General features: G+C 38.3%; 1 protein-coding gene across 2 annotated transcripts in view; it reads left to right on the top strand.

Moving 5' to 3' along the window:
* The window catches only part of cadm1b (cell adhesion molecule 1b), a 228,929-nt gene that overhangs the window by 9,486 nt on the left and 193,684 nt on the right, over positions 1 to 25,759 (top strand). For both annotated transcript variants that reach the window (XM_034701417.1, XM_034701416.1), the window contains exon 3: positions 6,396 to 6,516. The gene's annotated coding sequence lies outside the window, so the exon portion shown is untranslated. The remainder of the gene's footprint in view (positions 1 to 6,395; positions 6,517 to 25,759) is intronic.

Raw genomic sequence — 25,759 nt, 5'->3', positions numbered from 1 at the left:
CTGGGAAACGTCTAACTTCCAAAACTGTCTAGTTTGTCCTCTGCCACTTTTATGATTTTATTTGGAGGTTAAATGTTGTGTCCTAAAAAATCTGGGCATCAATCCAACATGTCCTTCCCAAAAATCTGTATCTTTTGATCCTGTTGAACATATTGAGCAGTTTGATCGAAAATTTGTCAGTAATAGTTGCTGGGAGAATTGTGGGATAGGGGCATCAAAAAGTAGAGTAAGGGTTGACTTGATAGCTGTCCAGAAGATCATCGACACTCTCCACACGGAGGGTAAGCCACAGCAGGTCATTGCTGAAAAGACTGACTGTTAGAAGAGTGTTGTATTGAAGCTTATGTTATGAATAGGACACAGTGAAAAAGCAACAGGGATGACTGCAGTCTTGAGAGGGTTGTCAAGAAAAGTCAATTCAGGAACTTTGGAGAGCCTCATGAGCACTGGACTGAGGCTGGTGTCAGTGCATTAAGAGCTAACAAGCACAGATGTCTATAAGAAAGGGACTACAACTGTCGCATTGCCAATATCAGAAGTGATCTGAAGTGTCTTTACCTGGGCTAAGAAGCAATAGAGCAGGACTGTTCATTTGGAAATTAAGGTCCTAGAGTCTGGAGGAAGAGAGGAGGGACACAGAATCCAAGGTGTTTGAAGGCCAGTGTAAGGTCTCCGCAGTCTGTGATGATTCAGGGTGCCATGTCATCTACTGGTGTTGGTCCACTGTGTTTTATCAAGTCCAAAGTCAATGCGGCATCTACCAGGAGATTTTAGAGCACCTCATGCTACCTTCTGCTGACAAGCTTTATGGAGATGCCAAGTTCCTTTTCAAGCAGAACTAAGCACCTGCCCACAGTGCCAAAACTACTATCAAAGGGTTTGCTGACCATGATAATACTGGGCTTGATTGGGCAGCCTACTCACCTGACATGAACCCCGTAGAGAACCTGTGAAGTATTGTCAAGAGGAAGATGAGAAACACCAAACTCAAAAAATATATAGACCAGCTGAAGGCTGCCATCAAAGTAACCTGGGCTTCAAAAACACCTCAGCAGTCGATCACCTCCATACCACGCTGCATTGATTCAGTAATTCATAGTAAAGGAGCCCCAACCAAGTATTGAGTGTATATATATAAACATACTTTTAAGAAGTTTGATACATTTTGGTTTGTAGACTTAAAAATAAATAAATAATAATAATAATAAATATATATATATATATTTGGTAGTATTTTAATAATATGATATTGGATGTCTGATTTTCATGAGCTATAAGCTATAATCATCAAATTTCAAACAAGAAAAGGTTTAACATATTTCATTTGATATGTCACAATATAACAATAGATGCATGTCTACCTTTATTAAATAAATGATGAAAAAATAGTCTTTTTTCACAGTATTCACATTTTTTAGGATGTGCATGTAACTTAGCGCAAAGACTAGAAACAAGCAGTAACAGCTTGCCTGACTGGTCCAAAAGTAAGGAAACACCAACACTGCCACAACCAAGTTATCCAGCATATGTTGTGTTGAGCCATTTATGTCTCATGTTGAATATAAAAATGTGTTAGGATTGTTTTCTTAGAATCTGATGTTCCCCTGTGTTTTGGGATTTCTCAGACTTTTGTGGCAAGACGAGAATGAGAATCAGTGAAAACAAACGGTGCATAAAATCAGCATTGTCCTGGTTTGATATTTGGTGATACCTGTCCCTTGTGTATTTTACACTGCAAAGTGTCCTTGTGTTATGTTTTTCTCACTCAGAGGAAAAAAGAAATGCAAATGATGCTTGCTAATTAATTACACTGTGATGACTCGGCTGTCCGCTTGTATCCACCTGGTCCATTAACTTTCAATTCAGAGAGCGGATTCTCACCCCATTTCCACAATTAAAAATGTCAGGACATATACTTCTCAATTCATCCTGCTGACATTTCTTAAAATGGATTGCCTTCATTAAGCTATTAAATTGCCTTTTTTTAAAATAAAAAAATAAATGATCCAGGGAAAAGTCAATGCAGAACTGTTTTACCAGACTCATTCGATAATGCTGAGCGCTTATCAGTTTAGTTCTTACTCTCTCTTGATAGAGGGAGAGAGAGAGAGGAGGGGGGAGCAGACAGATATCACTTTGGGTTCTCTCTGCCAGATAGTTAAGTTTGAGTCCTGTTCATACACAAGAGAACAATGAGTGACATGAAATATGTCAAGAGAAAAATAGCTCAGCTGATGGGCCTAAAATTAGCCATTTCATAGTTTTCTGCTGCCCATCACTCATGAAAGTGTCTCTCTTTCTCAAAAGAAAAGGCCAATCTGACCGTCGAGACAACCTTTGCAAGGTTACAGGAGCTGTCAAGCTGAGAGCCAGTCACTGTCAAAATGTCCATTCCCAACCACTTTCTTGCAAATTAGTCCTGTTTGTAGACACATACTGACACAAACATAAAATAACACAAGGTTTTAAATATATTCCAGGTTTTTGTTAGACATTACAATGGTTGTTTGATCACACAGAGCCCTCTTACACACTGGAAAACAACTGAAACAGTATGATTATTGCCTCCTACATAAGCAGCAACTCTCCACATATTCAGGGTAAATACATACAGGTCTTACCTCTCATTCTATTCCTAGAAACTTTTGCTTACTGTCGCTGAACTATAAGACTATAATTGCTGTAAAGCAGACTTTATGCGTTCTGACCATTGAATATCGAGTGGCGTGACTGATGTCACAGTCTTTACACTACCAAAACACGCATTTAACTCAATGATACAATGTTGGTAGGTGTTTTCAGCAGATTTTAAGAAAGTTATTCACAATGGAGAATAGAAAATAAGATACACCCAGAGAGCTTAACTATTACTGGTTCCAAAAATGTGTGTCTCATGTTGGTATGTAAAGATATAGCCAAGCTGGAACTCTTAATAGTAACATCTAGTTCTTACGAAAAAATTTATCAAGATGGTTCAAAGGTTTTTAAGTATCTTAATTGACTCTCATGAGCGGTGTGTTGTCATCACTGTTGTGCTCCATCTGCAGACTGTGTATGAGAAGGGGGCCACATCTGTTGACCAGCCTACAATAACTTATTTCCTGGTTTTAGAGCACCAGCGTGCACCTGTTCCTCTCACCTCAAGCAGACAACTTGGCTAAATAACCTGTGAATCAGTGGGTATTTCCCTCCACTGCTGTGATGTGAAAAAATGCAGGAAGATGTGAGAGCAATATGCAGTATAATGAACTGAGCATCTGCACATCATGGCATTTCATAGCTGCTTCCCTTATTAGATGGCATTAATGCTATTCAAGAATCAGTGGCTTATGTGGCCTCTGATCTATGCATTCTGTGCACATGCATCCCTATGGACCATGATGCATTAGAACTGTTAGTGTGAGCATGCCTTTTACATGAACTAGCAGGCTAATTACTGCATGTCTTTCATGATTGTTTGCCTGTGCTTTAAAAGGCGTGCATCTATACATGTCAGAGATGAACCAACTGTGAAAGTCAGGATGGATGTCAATGTTTAAAGCAACATCTTTGCTAATTCCAGTTTCTATAAAAGTACTGATGCTGGTGTTTTTTCTTTGTAGTTCTTGGTGTCTGAGCAAAGAGATTTGAGATATTATATCATTTATATACTCCCTTAAAATGTGACTGGAACATTTCCCACAAACTGCACGTTGCTGATCTTACTCAGAGTCTGTGCAAATATTGGCTGCTATCAATATTCAACCAATACACTGGTGTATAGTCAAAACAAACATAGAAAAAGGCATAACCTATCTCATTCGAGTGGGCAATGGAGGCCTAACATGTCATGATTTGCCCTTTATCAATGATCAACCTGTTGCTTTGTTTTTTAGATCTCCTAAAATCACAATCAGCTGCCCGTATCATTGCCCGAACCCCCTCCATCCACCCCATCACTCCTGTCCTCCAACAGCTCCACTGGCTCCCTGTTCAGTTCCGCATTCAGTTCAAAGTCCTGCTGTTGACATTCAAGACCATCCACAACCTCGCCCCCCCATATCTGTCCGACCTCCTCCATGTTCCCACTCCCTCCCGCTCCCTCAGATCCTCTTCCTCCATACACCTGTCTGTCCCCTCCGCCCGTCTCACCACTATGGGGAGCCGAGCATTCAGCCGATCTGCTGGAACTCATTGCCACCTCAACTCAGAAACACAGATTCTTTCCCCCATTTCAAATCACAACTCAAAACATATCTGTTCAAAACCGCTTACTCCGTCTGACTCCAATTGCACTGTCATTTTGTTATTGTTTCTATTTTTTCTTACCCCTTGTTAGCTTATATTGTTTTCATTTTTGACTCTGATTTTGTTTCCTTTAACGTGAATTCGTGTATGTATATATTTATATCTGTGCGGTGTCCTTGAGTGCTGAGAAAGGCGCCTTTAAATAAAATGTATTATTATTATTATTATTATTATTATTATCTTCTGAAGTCACTCTGTTATCCCAAGACAATGAGAACAATCTATTGTGAACTGTAATTAACTCAGTCCCATGGAAAAGCCACTATTGGTATCTCAAAATAAATAGATAAATAGGATGTGATCTTGAGAAAACAACCACAGAATACTATGAATCACAAGGAAACATTAAATATGATGTATGGATGTATGTTTGGACAGGTGGCTTTTAGCTTTTACATTAAAACTTCCCAAACATATCGGAAAGAAAATCCCAGAATCACTCTATCACACATTCAAATTCCTTGACTAAGTGGATGACGAGTAAGCATAGACACACTAGAAGCATCTTATTTTCTGCAAACGTCTAGCCAACAGCCCCAGAACTCTAATGTGCTCTGAGTCATCTTCAATTTTTATTTTTAAGAACAAAAACAGCACAATAAGTGGAACATAAACAAACACTCCAACCCATAATTGTCTTTGTTCTGCTTGTGCATGAGTAGTTATCAGTGCCCAGAGCTAGACAACATGACTGGCAGTGCCTATGCAAGCACAGACTTGTGGTTCATACATTTTATGATTAATACAGACTGTGTTGTAATCTGGAAAAGCATCCTGGCATGAAGGATGAGGATTATATATTTTTCATCTCAAAAACTAATTGAAAAGGCCTGTGATGGTGCCGTTATCAGTCGTGTCCCCAGCTGAGTTACGGCCATGGTGAGATATGAGTGACAGAGAAAAGGGAGACTTAATGAACAGCATGTGACTGTGAAATGGACAGGTGCTGGATTGTAGAGCTGGACATGTTTTAATACAGATATCTCATATTAATCCCTATTCAGCCTTTCAGATTTAGCGATAATATCTGCAGTCTGTTGCAAGCACCTTTGTAATGGATGAATGAGCTGGAATATTCATTCTTTTGCTTTAATACATGAAATATTATTCTAGTTCAGTTACATTTGCAGCTAAAGAAATTCATCCAGCCCTGTGTTAAATTACAAGAAGCCTCTTAGAATGCAAAAGTCTGCCAACGCCAATAGTACAGTCTTAGGTAATGTGCAAGTAAAACCATTATAAAGGTCTGTATACATTCTCCAAACAATACAAATTTTGTTTTATGATTGTGCCTAGCTGAGGTACTGTATAAGCAGCTCAGCTATACACTTGTATGTTATTCTATGTCAGACAGCTGGTTATCATGAACGGTAACAAAACCCAAAACTTCATATAAGTTTATGAACCTCTAAATTTAATTTTTTTTCCATTGCTGTGTGTTTTTGTCACCAACCCTGGGTAGAATTTAATCACAGGTAGCTTTACCATTGTGCATTCCCCACTGTGATGTCAGTAGGGACCATAATTTACACAATGAGCACTCTGCTGTGCTGAAGTAGACTTAAAAAAATAGATTGAAACCATAAAGTCAATAGGAAAGTGCTTACAGCAGTAATAAAACACCTGAGAATTAGGTTATTATCTCCACTTGTAAAATACAACTTCACTTGTTTTTACAGCCATGGGAGTCGCCCCCTGCTGGCCCTAAAGTTAAATGCAGGCTTCAAGAAGCTCCTTATTGGCCTCTCCTTTAAAACAAAGATGCCACATCTTGTATTCAAAGATTGGATATGTTCTCAAGCATATGGTTATTTTTTAAAAATTGGATTTAATACCAAAATTTAAGGAGTGTTTTCTTTTGCTGCTTTTGCTCACGCTTCCACTAACTTTTATAAAACTGGGCCAGTATTTTTTTTTCATTCTGCTATCGAAAAGATAATCAACACTGAATAGACATCTCACATGTATGGGAAAAATCTTTCTCAATATAGCACTTTTAATATAATCATGTGTTTTGTGAGGCCTTTATCAAATGCATCTCAATAATTGTGTATAAGTATTGCAGCAGTGTTATTTAGAAATATATTGTTGATTATTCACATTTGCAGATGGACATAACCTATGACCTGGATTTCTGCAAGCAATCACTGCCTATTGTGTTTATCTGTCACGACTGAGCCTGCAGAAACAGAAGAACAGGAGAACTGTGGTCTCTTCAGCTGTAATCAGGTAAGGGCTTTGACCCTGCATCATGTGCCCATCAGTCTACGTTGTGAATTATGCTGAAGTATGTTGGTCAAATCAGGTCATCGTGTGCAACTACTCTAACAAACCTGATCAGGCTACAGCATCTGGTGGTGTTTGACTGTACTTGCTCGGTAAGACTTCAAGGAATAGCTTGAAATTGGTTCTGTTTAGTTCCTCTGAGGAAGTTCAGACAATGTCAGTAACGGTGTACAAGATGCATTTTTAAGATACACAGCTTCACTGTGCAAAGCGTACTGGGAAACAGAGTAATGCAGACCAGGCTAGCTGAGCCTCTTTTTCACAGCTTTTCTCCCTCATTAGGTCATAATCATGCATGTCAAGATAACAGTGGTGTACTCTCCGGCTGGCCACACACCAGACGGTTTTAGGCACCATTTAGGGCCCGATTTGCAACACCAGTGATTGGGGGGTGTGACCTGATTTGGGGCTTGTTGTAACCGTTTATTTATCCAAATAATCCTTAAGTGTGTGGTGTCAATAGACAATTTTACTGCTTCCAGCTGATTCGAATCAGAGCCTCCCTGACCTGGAATCATAAATCTCAACATGTTTGAAATTTAAGATTGTGTTTTGGACTGCATCCAATTGAATACCCACAATAACCAATGAGAGGAGCAGACTGGGAAGCGTGACAAACAGGATGTTGTGAGTTTTGAAGGTCACGAAGAAGATCTTGTGTCTTTGAATTCGCCGCTGTGAAAGTTATTACCACAAACATTAAGTGTGAGATCTATCGGTTTTCAGAATTGTCCAGTCCGTGTGTTCAGAGGATTGTATTTTAAAAATCTGTCGAAACTGTCCTTATGTGTGTGTTCTCCAATGGTTTTTAAATTGGTGAAGATGTAAAAGTTGTCGAGTGTGTGGCTAGTCTATAGAAAATAAACCTTGATGAAACCTTCTAGGACAGGGGTTCCCAAACTTTTCAGCCCGTGACCCCCAAAATATAGGTGCCAAAGACTCTTGACCCCCACTGTCCCTAAAAGTGATTTAATGTGGCTTCATTTAGATGGTCTGCAGAGAATTAGCCTACCTATATGAGCATGTGGCTGTGTTTCCTGTGCCGTTATGAATTAACCTACTGCTACTGATGCTTTTGATAATTAACTGTTCACTAACCCTAAACTTAGGAGTCATCTGGTAAAAAGAAAGGCAGAAAACTCATTACATTTTCTATTTTCAAGGTTTTATCTCAAGTTTAGCTACTATTTTTGTCGATATTTTTTACTATAATGGGTAAAATAAACTATTTTTAGATAACTCTATTTGTGTCTCGCGACCCACCTTGGGGTCCCGACCCACAGTTTGGGAACCCCTGTTCTAGGAGACCCCCCAGAATGATCCGTGTCTTATGTATGGCCTCTTGTGGCCTTTATTACAGGTTTTATGGTACTATATGAACCAGTTGAAGTTGTCTGTGCTTTCGCAGAAAGGCACACTTGAGGATAAGCAAAGTAATAGATTAAATAAGTGTGTATTTTTCTTTGTCTTCTTCCTCTTCTCATTCTCCTGTTTCATACTGCAGTTTCAACAGATTCAACACACAGATCTAATAAGCTGGCCATTTCCTTTGGGTTCAAGTCTTTCAGTCAGGCTGTGTCAGATTGGCATGGTTTCCGTTTGCACATTGGAAGCAAATAGAAAAAGTCAGATGAAATGTTTTTATTATTGGTGAACAGAAAAACGTATGTTTTATTCTGAACGTGTTGTTCCTCGGATTTATCTTGAGACCCAACGCCACTCTGGGAAATGCAACTTTCCCGGTCCAGTTGTGTTATTGAATGAAGCAGTGTGTTGGGCCATGTGTAACGCTGTCCACCCACTGGCTGAGTTGTAAAGTAATTCTTACTATCTTCTAGTACAGTATAGGATGAACGATACTTTGGAGAGTCTGAGAGCTTGTGTGGTGTGTCCCAGAAGGCATATAAACCATTTCAGAATAATAATGCAGTTTTCACAAAGTGTAGAGTAAAATCTTGTATAGCCTATTTTTTAGGCTGACTGCACATAAAGCCACTAAGGTCTGAATCTCTGTCTTGCTGCTGAGATCATTGCTTCTACCAGTTACAGTGACTTATACACAGCAGTATTTAAAGGCAGGGTGTGCGTCAGATGTTAAGTAATTGTCATATCAATCATCCATGAACCAACACAGATGAGCAGACGTTTCAGCAGAGACTAAAATGGATGTGTGAGCTTCATCATTATTTCTCACAGTGACCTGTTATCTCTCACAGAGGATATATAAAACCAAATGCATCCCCAGCTGAACATTCATTGATGGCGTGTGAGCTATAGTGATGGGTTTTATTAAGTTCCACTGAAGAGGGGAGAGCATATTTAATTCAATTCCATTTTCTCACTTAGTGTAGATTAGAACAGGTTAGCTCATTTTCTCTCTGTCAGATACAGAGGCAGACATCTTAAATAATTTTGGAGCTGGCAAGCGAGATGCCAGATGGATTTAAAAGCGACTGCTTTTTATTGATGGTAATGTTGTCTGTCGGTTAGTCCGGCAACAATTTTGGATTGGTTACACTGGCATTTTAAACATGGATTCATGTTCCCCAGAGGGTGATATCTGCGTACTAGTGGGATTCTGTTAATCAATTAGGTATTTCAGTGTTTATGGGCTAAACTTTTTTTCACCTCTACTGGTTAAGAAAGTTGAAGGGAAAGTATGTGGAGTAAAAAGTGAGGGAAGACATGCAGCAGAGGGTCTTGGTCAAGGATCAAATCAGCGGCTGCTTTGATGAGGGCTATAGCCTCTGTACACACACTTTATTCACTAAGCCATGGGTACTGGCGCCAAAAACGATGTTATCCTAAGAACAAAGTTACTTGAAGAAGTATTCACATAAGCTCCAGCTTACAAGTCAAAAGTAACATGCACTTTGTGTACAACGGAAATAAAACAGTTTGAATTTTAGCTTTGAGTTTGAGCTACTATCTACAAGCTAAGCATACAGGTGCAGCTAACCAGACTGATGTCAGCAGATAACAGCATCACTAAAGTCAGCAGAGCACTCTTTGGTAGTGTGTGAATCGTTACAGAACAGTTGCTTGGATCTAAACTAAAGAACATCCAGTTGGCATGTTTTAACCAGTCATAATTTAGCATCTTGGGGAACACTTGCTTTGTGCATAGAGGACCTGCATGTCACAGATAAAGCAAACAAACTGGAACTCCTGAAAACATTAACCAGGAATCACTGGACATCAGTATCAAAACTGTCTTGGAGTAACTGCACACTGTATCAACACTGGTTAGACATTTTGTACATGCACTCCTGCATATTTCTTAACATGTAACAGTGTTATCCTTTATTAAAAACAAATATAAAACTATTTCAGAGAACAACCACTTGTTGAAGTTGGCTCTTACCTATAAAGTCTTACAGATAACAACCCACAGGACACTGTGAACAGTTTCCACGTCAGTGCTTCATTGCACATACTCCAGACTTTTTTGTCACCCAAGATAGCAAAGAAAGCAATTATTTTACAAAACTCATATCCATGTACGAGCTATTAAGAGTGATATTTGTGTTATCAGCATCTTGAATTGACTGTGAAATGTGTATCAGCTACCTTTCTAAGTGTTTTGACTGGTTTTATGACAATGTGTCTTTGTGGTTGATTTTACTGACTACTTTTGATCTAATTGTTGGACACATTTTAAAACGTGTTAAAAAGTGTTAAACTAGGTTACAGCCAGGTTCTTACTGTTTACACTATTTGCCAGTATCACATAATTTTCACATCCTCATATCAAGCCTGCACTCAGAGATGCACTGTAACCAAACCTCAAATGAAGCAAGACATTTTTGCAGTTTTTGAAAATTTAGGGTATATATAAATTATATAATTAGATACATTTAGAAATGTAGAGCTAAGACACTCTTGGTCACAAAGATGAAGCAGCAGTTTTCTTTTTTTTTTTTTTTTAAAGTTATATTTTTGGCCTTTTGCCTTTATTTGAGAGGACAGTTGAAGAGAGACAGGAAATGTGGGGAGCAGAGAGTGGGGGACGACATGCAGGAAATGGTTGACCGGCCGGGAATCGAACCGGCAACCCCTGCGACGAGGACTATAGCCTCTGTATGTGGGGCGCTTAGACCGCTAGGCCACCAGCGCCCCGCAGTTTTCTTTTTTGAAAACAGTTTAAATCTCATGCATATTTAAACATCACCAGTAATGGACTTCGGATCATGGTGACTTCCCATGTCTGTTCCCCAAACAGCATGATAGAGAAGTGTATCTTTGAACGTCATCAATAATAATCTAGTTATTTGTTTGATCAAGCATAGTGGTGAAAATTGTTAAAAGGAAAAACTAGTACAAAGCTTCACCACACCACTGCAAGTGGAGCCTGTGAAGAATCAGCTTTAAAAGCAAAAGTCAATTCATATCCGGCAGCAGAATCCACTTCTTTATCTCACCTTTAAAGCCTCCCACTGGACATCCAGCTGGAAGACATCAAACCAAAGGTCAGGTCGAGGATGAGTAAGTCAGTATCTGGAGGCCAGTCAGAGGATGAGAGCGAGGCACAGATCCAAGCAGAGGCCAGCACGGCTCACCATGACAATGCAGATGGCCTTACCTTATGTTTGGTCAGGAGTTTTGTGGTCCTCTAAAGGAAGGGTTTTCAGAGTTCCAAGAAAACAGAATAAGCAACAATTAAGTTTTAAAGAGGTTACTGTTCTGGGACTGAAACTCTGCACGGAATAGTTTCAGCAATAAAACTAAAAGGCTTTATTTTTTTGGAGGGTTAAGGAGAGCTCAGGGGATAGACCAAAAAATAAAGTCACTAATAACAGTCATAAATGTTTAAATACTGATTAATGCTTTATTACTTCCAACTTATAAATAACTGCTTTATGAATGATGTAATAATTGATCTGAAATGTTGATTCCATCACAATCAAATCATCAAACTCACAATAGATAAATACATATTAATCACTTATGTGTTTATGAATTGCACTCAAATACTTAACATTAAACAATGCTTTAAAGATGATGAATTCAGTATGAATGAATCCATATAGGTGATGCTTTACTACTGCTTAACACTGTTTAGTTATAAAGTGTGACCACATTGGATTAATAACTGACAAATACAAGACAATCACACTTTTTTCAGAGAAATTCCAATATTGAGCTCAATCCGTCAGTTTGAAGCTGTTTTTTTTGTAGCTAAACCCTAGAGCAACATTTTTTAGCACAGTCTTTAGCGATCTAATAAAACTGCAATTAAAGACTGGCAGTATCGTACAATTCAGTTGATTTACTCTCCTGATAATGTTATTTTTTTCCATATGTTGTCTGTTTGATAGACTATAAAACAGAGAAATATTCCACAAAAGTTTAAAACATGTTTTTATTTGGGTCTCTCTTTTAGCACCATGGTGTTTACATGTCCACGGGGGGATTTCAACCAAACAACTGAGCTTTGGGAGTACTGAAAACATGTGAACACAATTTTAAAAAGCTTAATTAGTGTGCGCTCAGTCAAACACTAGAGCATTATACATGATGTCATCCTGATAGGCCTCACTAGTGTTTATTTTAGCCAACATGACAGACATTATGAGGCCAGCATACCAGGACAGAGCATGTTCCTAATGAAGTATTTTGATAATTAGGGTCAGCATGTAAACACGGGCTGTCAGTCTCCCCCCTGCTTGTGATTTGAATAATTCAGTGTGCAAATTAGTTAATGACACCAATTGCACCGCCTCAGTCTTCATACTGTGTCTCACTTCAAACATGGCCTCTTTTAATTTACAGGCATTTTCTGTCTGCTTCATTACACTGTGTGAGTCATTATGAGCAGGTAAAGTACTTTCGACATTAGAAACTTATTACAAGTTGTCATGATCCAGTAACTCTGCACACTGAAGAGTTGTATACATACACACATACAGTATGTATCAGATTTGCCCTATTCACGTACATTATATAACATTAAGTGTCAACACCAACACTGTTCTAAGGTCTGTCCTGTGTTCTGCTAGGAGCAGAGTACAGGCGAGGGGACTGACTCATTCATTACATTCTGCTGCTGCCTTTGGGCTGCTTACTGGTGCTGATCCTCTTTGCTTGTGTCACTTGCATCTTTGCGGTGCACTTCAGGCCTAATGTCACGCAACACTGCAGGGCTGTGCCTATGGAGAGACAACAGTAGTGCTGCAACTATAAGTCGTACTGCCCCTGTTTGGAGCTTTGCAGCAAGGACGGCGGAGAGGAGGCACTTCATGCCTTAGCCCTCTGTTTAAGCCTTTTTAAGGAGACGACACTTGAGCTTCTACAGTGTGAAGGAATAAAGGTCTTTTATATAACTGGCCTCATTCTCATGGACAGTGACTCACACTGTCCTGCTGCATTGTCTGATGTTGTTTGTTCAGTATAAACTAGAAATAATTTTTTGATTGATGATGTATCGCCTTGAGTTTTAACTTGTTTGAACACTTGTGATAGAAATAAGATTTTAAAGGAATGACAATCATGAATACTTTCTGAACAAATATTTTCAGAAAGATGATATACCCCTTTTCAAAAAAGTTTGGCAGTGCCCTGAGTTCTTTTGAAATAAAGTCATTGAATACTGACCCCAGAGTCCAGCATCACCCCTCCCAAAATGTCTTTAGTGTTTGAGCTGGTGGGTTAGTTTGTGACTCTAAAAACATGATAATGAATGTATGATGTGCGACCTCTTTAAATCACAATATATACCCTATATTGGTTAAGGGCTTCCATAAAAACACATAAAAACCAACTGTGCAGAAGAAAGTGATTGGAAAACAAACAGTTGGTGCAATTTGAGAAGTTACATGTCAGAATCTTCATTTTGTAGCAAATGGCAGCCTGTGCGCTGATTGCAGAAATCCTGACAAAGTGTGTCCTTGGATGACAAAATAAAAGACAGTTCTGCGACTCAAAAACAACCACTGATGCAAAACCCCAGCACACTCATGCTGCAGTATTTTAACAAGACACAAGGCAAAAGACGTGGCTATTTTAGTCGCCTTGAAAAACTTAAAAGCTGTGTAACTGTATCCTACATGATCCAAAGCTTGTAGGTGACTTTTTACTCATATATCAAACCTACACTCAGAAAAAAGATACCTTCCTCCCACTCTTTTAAAATCCATGCTAAATTTATTTCTAAATCAGTTTTTAATTTAAAGACCGATTTGTTCACATTCAGTCTCAACGCTCTTTAACCAGAAGCTTAGGGCCTAGATATTTATTCATCCCAAGTAGCTGCTTTATTCAATCAAGAAGCACTGGACTACTTTCAGGTATAGAGCACATACTTCCAGTCCTTCAGACAATCATTGCTGATAAAAGATCTGAAAAAAACATGTAACAGAAATCAAATGGATTTGATTACTTTATATACAATAATTATTCCTCATTTAGTACATTCAAACCTTTCATAATGTAAATTCCACTGACTACTCTTTGAATTCATAACCTGAAACCAACTCGCAAACATTTTGGACACCTTTATGTTGCTCCATAGTTTGCACAAATGTTCTAATTAAAAAGAAATGTCTGAAATAACCAAGGCTGTCAGCATTCATGTGTTGAATGGGGTGTGAGGCTAAGGTCCAACATTCACTTGTAACCTTTTACAAATTCCATCCTTTTTTGTTCCTTTTTGACACGTGTTGTTAAGCCGCTGCAGTGTCTTCCAGCATACTTCTGAATGGCACATTTCACTTTGAAAAAACCAGATGGCTCAGTTGACAAGTCAAAAGTGATAAACATTCCGTGTCACATGGAACGAAAATATCACTAAAGTACTTTAAGTGAGAGCTACTACCTATGAGCTTAGCATACAAGTGCAGCTAAATAGACTCATCACAAAAGCTGACAGAACACTATTTTGAAGTGTGTGAATCACTGCATACCTGCAAATAAAATACTGATGCTGCCTTTTACGTCCAAGTCATGGTTTTCAGACCACACTGGTATAGCAGTGACCCCTTAATTTTAACAATAAATCCAAAGTACATTTGATGCCAAAATCTAGAAACTGGTATGAACCGCTTTACATTGTTAATATAGACCTAAAAATAGTTTTGAAATGCAAAATTAAAGAAATTAAAACATGCGTTTAATCTTGGTTAACCATCAAAATTCAGCAATTAATTGCAAATAAAATTATATATTGTTTGACAGCCTTGATGATAACTCTTAGTCCCAAATCTGGTAAACTTGCTCTGCTGTCTTACTCTGTTTGCATTCATGATTATTGACTATTGAATAGCATGATATTATCACTTTGTTTGACCTGTAAGCTGTTTTTAAATCCTACCTATTTTGTGGTTTTGGTCAATACAGTATAAAACCTATGATGCAAAAATAATTTTTCAGTTTGAGTTGACTTATACTAATTTACAGGTTTGGAACTAAAAGGATATGTCAGTGAAACAATGACAAAACCAACAACAAACCAGTAAATTAAAAAGAAAATTAGAAATACAGATCGGCTCAAACAACTGTGTGACTAACAGTAGGTAACTGAGAATCAAAGACTTTGAGAGGAGGTCTTTTGTGTGTTTAGTAAAAGTTACAAAATAATTAAAATGGAAAAATAATCCTCATGTTTTGACAATTTGGAAAAAGCTCTGCTGTAGAGAAAAAGGAAAAAGACAGACACATATTTTCACCAGTGTTTGTAAATTTAGAAAATTGCTACAATTAAAAAGAAATTTTAATTGCACTTAACTAAATAAAACTAGCCTCATGAACATTTTTATACCAGCGCTGAAAAACAAAGAGAGACAGAGAGAAATAAAAAATATGAGACCCAATTAAGCTGGGCTAAAACACTGCTTTTCACACCTGATGAAATCCTGTCTGCTTTCATAAAGAGCCTCACACCGCAGCTCCCCTTCACTTATTAAATAAGGGAACTTTTTAAACACAGGGGAGGAAAACTAATCTGTAATGCCTAGACTGTTGCTCGATGAGCTGTGTCCTCCACACAGAGGACTGATTTAAAAAGTGAATAACAGCCGCCTTGTAGTATGGGATGAATTATTGGAACTGGATTGCATTTTGTTATTGTATTGTTACTTAAAATACAGCGGTTATTTGGCAGAGCTGAAGCTAATTTGTGTTACGGGTATAACAGACTTGATGTGAAAAAGGAACGTGAACATGTTGTACACAACTTCTTCTCATACTGTATCCTCTTACGGTGTTTTGTTCCACTAGTTTTTATTTCAAGTGTTAATTCCATCTTGTTCAAGCCTTCTCGTTTTTATATCTATCGATGGCTCCCATTATTTCCTATTTCCTTCAAAGTATTATTTCTTTAGTCATGTAAGTATAAAGAAGACTATGATTTATCGTCCTCAACCAGGCAGGTCAAAAAAAAAAACCAAAACAGTAGAAAACTACACCAAGAAGTGGCAGGGAAGTGATGAACTCACCAAGCAATCTGGAAAATGAGAAGGGAAAACAAAGGAGTAAATGAACAGGGTTGACTAATGACATAATCAGGGGCAGGTGTGTAATAAGCACAGGTGCTGCTAATCAAGGAGCTCGGAGCATAGACTTGATAAATAATGGATATAGCAACTGTGACCTAATCCACTGGTTTCTCAACTTTGTAAATGAATCCTCCATTTAGACTTTTAGCCTCCTTCATTCTGTTGCTAGAAGTTACCATATTTGGAGGAGAGGGTTGAACTGAGGAGAGGAAAGTGACTGGCAAACGCTTGTCTATCAAAAGCAAACAGTCTACTGCACGGCAAGTTGATAGTGACAGCTAAGCTAGCCATCCATCACGTTTCCCACAGATTGCATTGGTGGTAGATGCTGACTACAGAAGTTAATTTATCAGACTAAAGGCTAGAGCTTGTGTAATGCAGTAGGCTAGCCACTGTATTGTACAGATCTCTTGTGAGAGAGCAGCACATGAAGGACATATAATGTGTTATTTGGAAAGAATAGCCTTCTCATCCCTAATGCCATCAACAACTTTCCAAACTCCAATGGAGTCACCTGCAAATGTTTAAACTAAACAAGGAACAAGCTAACAAGTCATGAAGGGTTAGCATAGTATATCTACGTAGACTTCTTGGACAGCCAGGTAGTTCAATAAAGAACATGGAAACCCATATTATTAATACTGTTTCAAAGTTTTTGATGAATTAATCCTGAAAAAACACAGCTGAGAGGTTTTGGTAATGCCGCTGTATTCACCTGCCATTAAAAGAAACTCGGCCTAAAAACTTTGAGGTGAACTATCATGTAAATAACAAAAAGAAATTCACCCTAAGCACAGTTCTAATGAATAGAAGAAGAACCTTTGAGGACAAGTATAGTTTTCTTGTTACATTTTTTTTTTTTACTGTGAACCTGTTTATTATTGCTGTAAAGATAGGTGTTTTAATATGGGCTCTAATGGGGTTTCCTTGGCTTTTGGGATCTGCCTCAAGTGGACACTTGAAGAACTGCAATTTTTGGCACTTCTATATTAACTTGATTTGTCAACCTCTGAGGTTGCTGCTTGGCTGACACACACGAGTGCAGGAACAAAGATGACAGCGCATTTTGGATTTTCAAAATATAACAGAAAAAGTAGAGTTCAAAGATTAACTGATAGACTAGTTTTAACATTGTTATTCAATAGAATTTAAAGGATTTATTGACTACATCAAAGAAGTACAGCTACTTCACATGATATCATACACAATAGAGTTTTTAATTAAGCTCCCTTAAAGGCTTTCATAGCATAACACAAGCGGCATAAGACATTGTAGTATTTTATTATCATAACAAAGCAAATTTACATGCAAATTAGGACACTATAAAACCCACTTAACGGTTTACTGGCCACTAACTATCTAATTAAAGCATCAAATTAAAGCTGAAATAATAACTCAAACTCTTGCTCCCATAAGGTTTACTCAGCAAAAATGTAAAGTGAAAAAAGCTTCCAGATTTCAGCTCAACTCTGATTCATTAGATAGTTTTCATTCAAAGAAAGCACAGTGATTGCTTGTCTTACATGTTATCCTCAGGTTAAGGACCACGGGTGTCAATTCTCTGCCACCTTTGTCTTTAATTGAGGCCGAGAGCACTCACAGAGCACTCTCTGGATCTGAGAGTTCAATTATAGCTGTAATGTAATCTGGGGTCAAACAGTCGTACCAGTCAATGAAATCTATCAGCGACAAGCAGGAGGAGTAGATAATATGAAACCATCTCTTTTGTCAATCGAAATTGAAAAGCTATTGATCCTTTATGTATTTCCAGCAGATAAAACGTGTTCCCTCAGTCGAAAAGGAGAGTTAAATTTCGGGCAGTTTGAGCATCTATGGCTCAGTAGGCTGATCCCATTGAACATTTTGAAAGACATTGACCTTCTGTTTTTTTTCACAAGGTTTGCAGTTTTGAAAAAAACAAAAAAAACTTAAGACCTGATTTGGTGTCCCTAAGCCTTATTATTGTGTCTTTGATTTCAGTAATTGAAAATGAAATTATTTTGATGTGTGAAGGCACAGTCTTACAGACTAATTTGCACGTCCAATAGGATTAGAGATGATTGCTACATGCACTGTCAAGGTTAGAGCATTTTATTGGATTTTCTGAGGTTTGATTCTTGCTCAGTTGATCGGTTGTTAGTGTGTATATTTCTCAGGGTTTAGTCATAAGAGTAAACAACACAAATATGAGGGAAAAGTGGTTGCTTAAGACTAATTTCAGGAGTAAAAACTGCACGTAATTGGCTCATTTTGTTGTTAAAATGTAATTCCCTGACTAGATGAACCAATGCTCACTCAAGTAGATCAAGATTCTGTGTCCTGATCTTAAATCTCGGGGCAGGTTTAGCTCCTGAACAGCACCTCTGGGACTTGGGGGTTTAATTCTGTTTGACTGCCGCTGACATGGACTTGAACCTGTTGATGCAGCACTGGTTTTAAAAAAGAAATGGCCTCTGTAAAACCAGTTGTCCTACAAATCAATTTGGTGTATGTGCTAAATCATTCCTGCATGCTTTGTTTATGGGATTTTTTCTGCCTAATTAATATGCAAATATGCTATAATCCTCCTGAGAATTAAAAGTATTTGGAGGAAGGGCTGTGATGTCCTCAAACTGGCTCAATCTTGTAAGATATTTGCAAAACAAAGGCTCTCTATATGCGTATTAATATGACATTATTACTGGTTGTCTTTCATTAATTTGCATCATGATCTAAGGTTGATAATGACAGGCCTGGTGTTCTTCATTAGCAGCAGGTAGCCAGCAGCCATTTGTCTCCCAGCAGAAATATTCATGGTCAGTTTGGTGCTAATGATCCTGGCCCTGCATTATGCTGATCACCCTCCTGTATGTATGTGTTTTCAGCCAAGCGTCCCTGCTGTGCTAATAATTCCAGTTAAGCGTAGCTAGCCGTATATCAGCAGTTGCTATGGTAACATGTAACCATAAGGCTTTGTTCTCTGTCCTTTTTATTCACATGCTTTTGTGCTGCAGAAAACATGTGTTTGGTTGTCGGCTGTGAAGGGTGACAATCCATGTTGAGGTGATTCTCCGTTGTGGTTGTGTGTCCACATCCCATAACCATGATCATATCGCTGTATATTATTGTAGTATGAACACAAGGGTTAATCCATTATTCATGATGATCCATTTTAAACAAAACAACCCAACCTTGATTTAATTATCTTTAAACATCTCTCTGTATCAGTGCTGATGTAAAGTTGAGGTCAAAATGATTAGCCCCCTTGTGAAATCAGATAAAACCCTTGATTTGTCCATGAAAATGACCATTAAAAATAAGTGTTTATAGTTTATGTGTTTCCAAAATAACAAAGACAAATGTTCACTATGTTTGACTTGAATATTTTGTTGATGCAATGAATTGAAACAAGAAAAGGTAAAAATGGCATGTCCAAAATCATTAGCCCCCTGGCCCTAAGTAGTCAATAGTGCGCCTGTTCTGAGCCACACCTGACAACAACCTCTTCAAATAGTTCTTTACAAGGTTGGCACATGTCTCTGGAGGGATTTTGGCCCATTTTTCCAGTGCAAATTGTTCCAGCTGGTCCAAAATACATGGTTTCTGAGCATGGACATTCACTTTGAGCACCCGCCACAGATTCTTCACAGGATTTAGATCTGGGCTCTGTGCAGGCCACTCCAGGACCTTGGTTTTGGTGTCCTTTAAGAACTATTTGACCAATTTTGACGTAAGCTTTGGATCATTGTCTTGCTGGAAGACCCAGCACCGATCAAAGCCTAGGCTAAGAGCAGAGTTCTTCACATTATCCCTCAAAATGTCAACATAACTTTCTTTTTTCATGATGCCATGCACCAGAACAAGATTTCCTGTGCCTGAGGCTGCAAAACAGCCCCACAGTAAGATGCTCCCTCCACCATGTTTAATTCTGAGGACCGTGTTCTAAGGGTTGAAGGACTCTCCCTTTCTTGGCCAAACATGAACAACATCCATATGCCCAAAAAGTTCTATCAGACCAAAGGATGGACTTCCAAAACTCATCTTTACCTTTCAAATGTTCACGGGCAAACCTCAGTTTGGCTCTGATGTGCCACTCTTTGAGTAAAGGGGTTCTTCTGGGACGATGGTCCTGAAGCCCACTATGATAAGGATCCCTCACAACTGTGCTCCTTCAAACATTAACTCCAATGGAGGTCAGGTCAGCAACAATCACCTTGGAAGATGTCCGGGGCTTCTTGCTGACATCTTCGACTACTTTCCTCTCCAAAGTTCTTGAAATCTTGCAGTTTTCTACCACGCCTAGGTTTGTTTCCAACAGAGTTTGTCTCCTTGTACTTTGCAATGATACAACATACAGCTATTCTAGACACTGTAAAATGCCTGGAAATGACAGTATGGCCTTCCCCCTTATTATGAGCCTCAATTATCTTCTTTCTGAGCTCAAGACTGATTTCCATTGTCTTAGGCATGGTTAGTAAGAGTAGTCTCTCTCAATAACGTGTTCAAGTGCCCTGTTTGGAGTCCCTTAATTAAATCTCAATGCTGTTTGAATGCTCAGGTGTTGTTAGGAAGCCAACAGACTGCTCAGGTGTGTTTTAAAAGTAAAAATTCACAGGGGGGCTAATAATTTTGACCACCCCATTTTTCACTATATTTGATATAAAGTTATCCTAAAAATGTATTTTACATTCCAAAATGTACCAAAGCTACTAAAGAACACTGGTGAATGTTTGCTTATATCAAGTTTTATCAATGATTCAAACATTGGGCAGAATATAAGGAAAATGTTCCAGAATTCCTGGTGGGCTAATAATTTTGACCTCAAATGTATGTGTAGCCCTCACAGGGATATCTGCAATTACCAGGAGTTCAATGGACTGTTTTAACTCAACTCATTAAGGAAATAAAACAATATTTTGACACAAAAAAAAATCTCATTTAGTTTGCAGTTGCTTTTTAGATGTATGAAAACAAGTAAAGGAGGAGAGCCAGCAAGCAGAGACGGAGAAACTTTTATAAACGTTTATAGTAGCAAGTAAACATGGTCTCAGCTTAAAGAAGGTCAACTCTTATATGGTTGAATAATGTGTTGGCTTAAGCAAATCAATTTGAATAGCTAAAAGTTCTGTATAAAACACCTAAATGCTTATTGGAAGTTGCAAAGAGAAATGATAAATGAACATATTATCATTTTGAAAAGGACATTGAGGTTTCCCTCATATCTAATGTCGTCGAGATCACAGGCATATAAAAGACAATGAACAAACACACAATCATTCACAAAACAAAAGATTTACTAAAAAAAGTTAAAATTTGAGACACTGCTTAGAAATCAAAGTAAAACGCTGCAAAAGAGGGAAAATATATATCATATTGCTGATTTGCTGAGTTCAGTGGCTTGAGGGGCTATCAGGACTAGCTAATCAGAAGAACAAGTAATGTAGTATCTATAATGCTACTCCAACAAGGTTGTAATGTAAGATGTAGCTTGCCAGTAAGAGCTTTAGAAATATACAAGTACCAATGTTTGTTTCACCTCTACTCAAGAGAAGGCCAACCAACCTTCTCATAAAGGACACAGTGATGATAGCTCAAAGTTATGAACACATGTTTGAAATAGTTTGCTAACATAAGATGAGAATTTTGTAATGAACTTGTTGAATTAGGACAATGCACATGAATCATAATTTCAGGAATATGCTCAGTGTAAATATGCCAGAATCAGCTTATTAATAGTTAAATTTCATCCATGGTCCTATAGCAGGTGTTGACAGAAAACAGATGGTAACATGGTGGAATAATTGGCCTAAATAAGCTGCATTAACAGTTAAAATAGCCTAACGCAGCCTGTGGACAAAAGCATTGTAAAGATATGATTAAAAAACAATGAAGCTAGGTATGCTGAAGAGGAAATTCTGAAATATCGTCAATATCTAAGGATCAAAAACGTAACTTGTGTAAAGTAAAAATGTCTAAAGCTCTAAAGCTAGACTAAAGTAGTCTTTAACTCTTCAAATAGTTTACTAATGTTAAGTGCTGAGATAGTTGCTCTTGGATAAATAGTCAGAATCACATAAATTAACAGATAAACAGTCAAGCTGAAAGCTATTAGCTAAAGTTATAAAATCCACTAGAAATAGCTAGATTGATATAGATGCTTAGAGATGGATAAAAGAAATTGAAAATGTAATGAAAAATCTTAAAGATAGATGATAAAAGGTTGAAACAGATGAATTGAACAGCCGTTAGAATGGATTATCAGCTGGTGTAGCTGACTTTTTCATCATGCAAAAATGTGAAAACAATACAAGTGCTGTACAATAATATATACAATAACAACAGTTGTGAAATAGTCCGACATTCCCGAGGGAGTAATTTAATCAAACAGACTCATAAAGAAAAAAAAAGAAGAAACAACAGAGAGTGAGGTGGAAAAGGAAAGAGAGGAATATAACTTCGATTTTTTCAGTGGGCTTTTAGAAGATGAAGAGTGAAATGAGAGGAGGGCTGATGTCTATTAATATGCAGCTATGCATGTGTGCATGTGTGAGAGCATGTAATGTTAGTGCAATGAGGGAAATTGTAGTGTTAGTGATTGGGTGAGATTTTCACCGGGGTGTCAGTTGTTGCCATGGAAGGGTTTTGAAAAGGAGGATGGCTTTCGAGTGAATCTGTTGCTCTAACTTTTGTGCAATATATATATATATATATATATATATATATACATACACGACTTTATGATAATGATCAGAGTAATGACTGTTGTCCTTGAAGGTTTACTTGTGCTTAGGGCTGTGGGATACTTCAGATAGAGAAGATGCCCTGTGGTATGTAAGTCAGGATGGATCACTTAAAGCAGATAGAAAGGTGAAAGTGGGTCAATACCATCCTTTCAGGCAGAGAAATGGGCTGAAGTGGATTCAGACGCAGAGTTTGAGTGCTTCAGAGTTCACACTTACATCAACAATATTTCTCCTCCACATGTTGTGGTCACAAAACACACTCACCATCAGACCAAGTTGACATACACTCTACCCTGATAAATTTATAACCATTAAGCCTCAGTGAGGAACCATGTGACTTGTGATTTATTACAAAGAGCAGCATGTCTGCAGGTTTGGTCCGAAGCAAAATTGCCTTTGCATGCGTTTGGAGAAAAAGAAGTGCAGCATGTGTCTAACAATTGAGAATTTACATGAAGAATGATGGAGATCATTACTGGATGGCTTTTATTGAGCTTTAAATAAGCTTTGAACGCTGTTGCTTTAAGTAAAACATAAAGAGTCCAATATTTTTTGTGCAGTACTGATGTCTTTTGTATGTTTTTCACAGCAAAGATATTTGAAATAAGCAGGATTGTAAAAAAAAAAACCCATTGCATGTCATTGAGATGATTCTCATATTTTTCAACCTGTCTTTAATCTGCAGTGAACGCAGGATTTCTTTTGTCATAATGTGATTTACAAACTGATCTTTTGTATGTCAGTGTGACACAAAAAGCAGCAGGAAACCAGTTGGGGGCACGTCTCATCCCTTGAAGGCACAAAGAATTGATGACCTGTGGTGATATATTTGGAATATCATTTCCTGTTATAATTTGCAATGAGGAAAAAAATAGTCAGAAATGTGCAGCATTGTGCTTCATAATTGTAGTTCTCACCATAAAAGGTGCACATGACTGTGCATTGATACGGACAGAGGCTTGCATATTTCTGCACACATGATCACAGTCCATTATTCTATCAGCCTTGTTTCATTTCATACACACGTGCGTCTCTGTACGTATGTGGAATAAATTGCATTTTACATACCCCTCTTTGCTCGTTTACAAGGGCCAAACATTAGAGAATCTACATTCCATTTCAATAAGCCTTGTTCCTGCTCAGCCATAGGGGGTCACTAACCAGGGTCTGATTCAATTATTCCTCCGTTCACAACAGGAGGAAAACATTTTCATGGTGAACGGTTTGCTTAAATAGATTACCATCTCAAATAATTCAATTTCCGTTAATTTGATTGATTTCATACCAAGGGGAGAAAAGAAATCTTAATTTAAAACCATTGCATTTCTAATCAAACATTAGCTGAGAAAAAGGCCTGGGCGAGAATCTTTTATTACCAGTTTCCCTGCTAATTTAAATAGAAAGCGCTGACGGCCGCCCTCTGAAATGGCACCACAGTATTCAGTGTGTGACCAGATCTGTGCAATAAATAACCATTTTCAAGCTGCATGAACATTCCTCTAGTAATGCACAGACTGCAAACACACACACGCGCACACACACTTCTGCCATACACAGACATATGACTGGGCATTACTACAGAGGATCCAGATGAAGCAGTTCAGTCATCTGATCCATTTCCATCCATTATTCATCCCGCTTGGGGAGACAGGGACGCTGGGCCTCTCTTCTCAGAGACACCAAGGAACCCCATCTATTCTCCTGAGCAACGGCAATGCCATGCAGTATACAGTAGTGGAGCGAGTCACCAGAGGAAGAAAAAAAACATACACAAAAGTTTGGAGTGCAAAGGGAGGAATCCTGCAAATGAAAGTACCACAAATCTGCAAAAAAAGTTACAAATTTGAGAATCAGGAAACATGAACATGAAAATATAACTTATTGAGCATGTCTCCACCAGGTGCAGACCGGTGCGATGCCGTCTGAAAATAAAGCAGTCCGGGCCGGCGCTGTGAGGAGAAAACACCTTGTGGAGACATTGTGTGAGTGGCAGGCAGAACTGGCAAGCTGCCACAGATAATAACATCTGAAATAAATTTGATGTGTGGAATTCAATCTGTAGCGATGGGGACGGCCGCAGCATCGGAGTGAAGCTCTAAATGCTATCTACTCATCCATGGAATGAGGACTGACACGCAGGCTCAGAGAATAGATTGTGCAATTAGCAGCCTTTGTGCTGTTTTGACACAATGAAGGAGGGAAATGAGATTCAACGTTGTCATGCACGGCTCCTCTGGAGCTCTGCACATTCCCAGAAGAAACTCCAAATGTAGTGTTTCAGGTGAGAAGAAGTTGAGGGAGTTGAAACATTAAGAGACATTGAGAGACGGTTCATCTGGTCACACTTATTAATAATCTGCACTATTCCATTTCCAGTCAGAGAGTGATTTTAGCATGTGAATTTTCTACTCTGTATCAATTTTGAGTCGCATGCCACCTTTAGAGCACGTGTCAGCTACAATTATAAAATGTAATACCTCACTCAGAGCGAAGGGGGCGCTCTTTGAGTAGGCTTGAACACAGAGACAGAAGGAGAGGAGTTTCTTCAAACTTTACTGATTATTCCTTTAGTTGATAGGGTTGAACGGGGATGGAAATAGACGCAGGTGTCTATTCACACCTTAAACACATTTCCTTTTGTTTTTTTTAACAGCACACCATCAGTTTGACTTGAAAAGTGCTCAAATATGTTCCATTTCCCCGATAAGTGTTACAAAGACGCACCTTTTCTTATCCTGCAGCCTTTAACAGACTGGAAAACTCACTTAACTAACAGCAGCTTTACACAGCTACTGGCCTCACATTTGTACAATAAACACAAACAGTTTCATTGCTGTTTCATCTCACGATTATTTGTACCTCGGCAGTAAAAGAGCTCAGTGAAGCCGGTTGAGTGTAGCTCGGTCTCACTCACATGAACTAACAGCCTATAACCATAAAAGAAAATGACTCTAATATTCCTATAAAGTGTGT

This window comes from Notolabrus celidotus, chromosome 14 (assembly GCF_009762535.1).
Source record: "Notolabrus celidotus isolate fNotCel1 chromosome 14, fNotCel1.pri, whole genome shotgun sequence".
Classification (NCBI taxonomy): Eukaryota; Metazoa; Chordata; class Actinopteri; order Labriformes; family Labridae; genus Notolabrus; species Notolabrus celidotus.
The sequence above is the reverse complement of the archived record's forward strand: the minus strand, read 5'-3'. Positions and strand labels throughout refer to the sequence as shown.